Source organism: Rhipicephalus microplus, chromosome 6 (assembly GCF_043290135.1).
Source record: "Rhipicephalus microplus isolate Deutch F79 chromosome 6, USDA_Rmic, whole genome shotgun sequence".
In the NCBI taxonomy this organism is placed as follows: Eukaryota; Metazoa; Arthropoda; class Arachnida; order Ixodida; family Ixodidae; genus Rhipicephalus; species Rhipicephalus microplus.
In genome coordinates this window covers 83,375,274-83,380,640 of record NC_134705.1, presented here as the reverse complement: position 1 = coordinate 83,380,640, position 5,367 = coordinate 83,375,274, and the positions used below count along the sequence as shown (strand labels likewise).

The 5,367-nt window shown below is 52.7% G+C and overlaps 1 non-coding gene across 1 annotated transcript; it reads right to left on the bottom strand.

The window, feature by feature from the left end:
* Positions 1 to 3,473: 3,473 nt before the first annotated feature.
* On the bottom strand, positions 3,474 to 3,663 carry LOC142766251 (U2 spliceosomal RNA). Its single transcript, XR_012884440.1, has one exon. It is a non-coding gene; the product is annotated as a U2 spliceosomal RNA (small nuclear RNA).
* Positions 3,664 to 5,367: the final 1,704 nt, after the last annotated feature.

Below are 5,367 nucleotides of genomic sequence, written 5' to 3'. Positions count from 1 at the left end.
GAGGGGTGCGCTCGCCCTGAGAGGAAAAGGAAAAGAAAGAAAGCAGGAAGAGGAGAAAAAAAAAGAACGGCGTGCGCACCAGTGGGAGCAGCGGGCTACCAGCTACATGGCGAGTGCAGCTGGCTGCCCCAAGAAGGAGTACTGACTGCCTCAGCAGAGAGGAGGGTACGAGAAGGAATTAGTAAAGAAGACAGAAGAAAGAGAGCGAATGAAGAGGAAAAAAAAGGAAGGCAGGAGAAACCGGTTGAGCGGACCCTCTACTGACACGTGTCAGCAGAGGCGCTTCCGAAGAAAAAAAAAAGAGGCGTGCGAGGGCAGAGAGAAAGTCGCCTGACTACATTGTTAGTGTAGCTGGCAACAGTGGAAGCGGGAGGGAAGCCTTAGCAAGGGCCACGTGGACGGAAAGTAGAAGAGAGGAAAAGAAAAAGAGAGAAAAAGAAAGTGAAGAAGGAAGAGGAGAGAGCGGAGACGCCGCTTCCACCCGGTCACCAGCGGAGCTCGCTGGTGTCCAGAGTAGAGGCGCGCTCCGAAGAGAATTCATGCAAGGAAGGCTCGCGCTATCTTACATCACTTGGGCAGGTGATGCAAAAGCCGCTGAGCCAACTAGCACGCAAGAAGAGGGTGCTTTGCGGACGGGGAGCTGCCGGCACGGCCGGTTGGAGCAGCCCGCCTCGCCGAGCACGAGAATCCACCCCCCCAAAGGGGGGCGGAAAAGAGGGGCAAAAAAAAGAAGTGTTTAAAGAACTAGCATCTCACCAATGACCAGAGCCAGAAATCCAGGGCAGCAGGAACCAGGCGTCAGCAGGAGGGTCCAAGAATCCGCAGGCAGTCGTTGCTGGTCGCTCGAACAAGCTAAGATGGCATGCACACAACAACAACAACAACACAAGAAGAGACAGAGAAAGACACCGCTTTAACCGGGCGGGTGGTCGATTGCTTCTTCAAAGAGCAGGAGTAGGATGGACAAGCCAACATCTTAGCCAAAAGGCCGAGAAGCGATGCGATTCATTAGCACCTAAATAAAATCCATTCTTTCACACCTCGTACTTGGTCCTTGCCAAAAGCCAGGCAAACAGTAGCAAAGCAATTCCGACGTCCACCCATGCACAACCAGCATTGTGCACCTACAGCGGCAGCGCAGGCTTCACGGCATTGCTTTTATCCCTAGTCCGCTTGAAGTTTGTTGTTTCGCTTACAAACATGTTAAAACTGAAACCTTCTTTTTCCCAGAGGTCAAAGCCACGCGTGCTTGCTTGCATGCGTACTCTCGAATGTAACCTTGACGTCACACCAAATGCTTGCTGGCGAACATTATCAGGCATGTCGCGAGAGATGCTACAGCACTTGTTTTAAAAACTGATGCATAGTGTACATGTTCAACTCGAGCACCAAAGCCTGGAAGGAAAAAAGAAAAAAAAATGACTGTGCAAATTGTGACTACGTCACCCATCCAACATGGCTTCTACGCTGGCTGCCCAAGCAACGCCTCTGCAACGACGCCCACAATCATCGGCAAAAAGGTGTTGCCTTTGGCTGCTTCAGCGCGCTCAACGTATGCCTTGCAAGTTCCGACGTGGCGGAACACCGCACCGAGGTCGACGAAGGTCCTGCCGTAAAAGGCAGACCCGGGAATGCGTGCGAAACGTCTACCGCGTGCGCTTTGAAGCCGGTGAATAAAGGGTCATGTGGCAGAGGGTGACGGAACGTGAGTGTGCGACATGCCGCTGCGATGTCGTTCAAGCGTTCAACGGGCCGGCAGGCTCTGTCTGTCGTGGTCGAAAGCGCTTGTCCAAGTTTTGCTGATTCCGAGGGGTAGGAGTGCTATGGTGGCGTGTACGAGGCGCTGTTGCGGCGCTCCGTCGATCGTGCCAGACGGACATGAGGCGGCAAGAAGGCGGTCGTCAAGTGGTCGCAGAAATCAGTGGAGAAGTACTCGCCTGCGCTTTTCGTCGAATTCCGCTAGGTAAGGTGCGAGAAGACTCGCGACAGGCGGTCTTCGGGAGACGGGTGGTTGCACAAATGCGACCGTGCGTCAACGTGCAGCCATATTCGTGGATTATTTCGCCCCATTACGATAGCTTCGTCACTGCGCTCGCTGGTGTTGCTTGTTTTTGTTGACCTTCACTTGTGGCTCACACCCACTATGGGGGATTGGCCGGTTTGTTCTTCTGCTTCTTCGACTTCTACATACTCGACTTAGTGAAGCTGTGAGGAGTGATTAGTGGGTACAGAGGCAAAGCACAGCAAAGCGCGCCCGGGGCGTGATCTCACGCGTCCTGGGTTCCACGGCGCTTCAGGTACGTGCGTGGTGCGTCCGTACGTCTAGTGCGCAATTTTCTTGGAACTTCTAGCAACTGGCAATTCCATTGATGTGAGCGTTCGAGGATGTTTGTTGTAATTAACGAGAGCCAACGGTGGATGAGCTGGTATGAGATGGTGTTCAGAAATGTAGTGTGCGATCAACAAGGCGATGTCCGTAGTGGTGGTCTAGTGGCTGTAAGGTACTCGGCTGCTGACCCGCACGTTGTGTGATTGAAACCCGGCCGCGGCGGCTTCATTTCCCTGTGGTCAGATTAGGGTGCACGTAAAGAACTTCAGGTGGTCGAAATTTCCGGAGCCCTCCATTACGGCGTCTCTCATAATCATATGGTGGTTTTGGGACGTCATACCCCACATATCATCATATCGTCATCAAGGTGATGGCTGAGGGTGCCAGCGAGGTAGCTGACCGCGTGGCAACGAATTACAGCCACCGCTGGCAGAAGCTGGGACCCAGGTCAGTGGACATAGAAAAAGCACATCGGGGCTTTGCCGCTCCACCGTACAGCAGGTGTGTGCGGGGTGGGTCCTGTGGCGTTCTTTGCGATTTTATTTTGTGATGGAGAATAGTGTAGATGCATAGACGCGGCGAAAGCACGCGTCTTCAGGTCAAGACGTCGCGTGAAGATGTGAAATAAAAATGCCTTCGTTTACCACTGCAACTGTAAACAGAAACACCAACAACCATTTTCTAGAGGCTGTTTTATTTTTCGTTCCGAAACGGGTGAATTGGAAAAGCGGAATTAGCTTGGCACATACATACACACTTCTACACACATATGTACATACACATCGTATACACACTTCTAGCTTGCCTCCGAAACAGTAATAATAAATTACTCCATAGTTTTATTATTATGTGTAGGGATGTTTAAAAAAATAAAAACTTGAGTATGTACGTGTGAACATAACCAAAAAAAAAGGGGGGGGGGCCTCCAATTATGAAATTTCCACAGAAACATTTATTTTCCCACAGCAATCGTAAGTGTAAACACAGATAGCGCACTCCCCGCACGCGAATACCGCGTCAGCCGGGGCGGCGTGACGCCACCGTCTCGGACACTCGCCACACCCACGCCGTTTACCCCGATATCCTTGGTAAATTCGAACACTCTTTCTGTCATTGAATTTATTGTCGAACTCACCCCCGGAGGGGTGAGTGGGCCGATCCCGGAGGTAGTGCAATACCGGGCCAACCTGTGGCGGAGGTGAAGCAAGATTCAAGCACTCCGCCGCATTGCAAAAATAAGTTTAATATCTTGGATCCAAATAGGATCCGTATCAGATATTAAGCTGATAAGAACAGATACTACACAAAGAGAAGTTTATTGAACTTCAAACGAAAAGTTACAGGGTATTAACATGCATTTACAGAAAAAACTACAAACAGTGGGCACACTTAATATATATACAGTTATACATTCGCACAACCCGATACAAAAGAGCATGTTATTTGTACCTATTTACAAGCATAAAGTGAAACTAATCAGGAAAAAAAAACACAAACACATTTCAACTGCTATGTCTTACAAAAGGAATATGCAGGATGGAGGGGAGTGTCGCGTTGCATGTACATATTTGCAGTCCTATTTACATGAACAGAGATAAATACAAACGAGAGAGCACGCAGCATATGTACCTATGCTTCCACAAAGTATGAAAAGGAGGATATTTACAAAAACATGAGGCGCTATATATATATGTGCAATAACCAGCCACCCTTTGGTGTCGGCAGACGGGCCCAGCGGCACAACACAGTATCAAAAAACTCGCTTCACCAGAGTGCAAATCACTTTATGTGGACAGGCGTTTCAGTGGTGTATCTGGGGAGAGCGGCGAGGGGGGGTCACCATCATGGTTGGGAGCCGCATATGTGTCGCCCTTCAGTTGAACGACGCCCAAAACCGAGAGCGGTTAGAAGCTGACGATTGGAGCGACCAGCTTGCCCTCTCTCAAGAAGAAGAATTTCGTGTGCCCGCGGCGGAGAAACAACTCCTCTCCGCTGGCCTCGAGTTCCCGGGAGAGGAGCTCCCACACCAGCCTTCTTATACGTGCGACGGCCGGTGGCGCCGCCCGAACTGGCCGTCTCCGCGCTTCCGCGAGTGAGCGGCGCTGCCACACAACGAAAAGGGTACAGGCGGTCACCAGCCGTGCGAACGCGCCTTTGTTGCGTCTGTGACCTGGTGGGGGGCGGATCCCAAAGGTGTGCGCTACCATGCGCCAGACAGGCCGCGCGGCCGAACACTCGAACAAGGCATGCTTCTGGGTTTCGGGTGCCCGGCAGTTTGGGCAGCGGTCGTCGGGTACAATGCCTAGTTTTTTAAGCGACACCTAGTTGGGAGCACCTCCCACGCCCTCTTCCAGAGAAAGTCCTGGATATCGCAGGGTAGCAGGCTATGCAGCAGGGAGAGGTCGCGTTTAGCATGCCCCGCTCGTCGCCGGTCCTCATCACTGAGCTGGCTTGCCGTAAGTGCCTCCACTATGCAAGCCGGCTGCTCCGCGTCAGGGTCGTGGTTCGGCACTTCCTTGCGGAGCATTCGGGCTGTCGCTGCTAATGCCTTGTAAAAAGGCGACGGCGATTCGGCGTGCGGGCCGGGGTGTTGACCGGCATCCAGCCAACTGTTGCACGGGCCGCTCCAATAGAGTAGCAGGCCTCTCCCAACATAGTTGTCTGCTTGCGCCAGCTTGCGGGCCGTCTTCAAGGCAAGCACTTTGCCCGAGGTGAGCGCGTGCGGAAGGCCGATCCCCCCTCTTTGGTTTCTAGCTGGAGGTGTGTTCGCTCGACTGGGGGCGGCGTCCGGCCCCACAGCAGTTCGTTTGCCATCATGCCGAGTCGGGCGGCCACCCGCGCTGGCATCACTGCTACCCTGCTCACATGAGAGGCCAAGGCAAGCACTCTGGTCTTTATTGCGACAGCCTTTTCGCGCAGGGTCAAGTTGAACAGCGCTGCGCGCTCAGTGAGTAGTGCTGCCCTGTCGACGACCCGCGTCCATGTAGAATCGTCCACTCCTTCACGTGAAAAGTATACACCGAGGACCTTGACCGTGT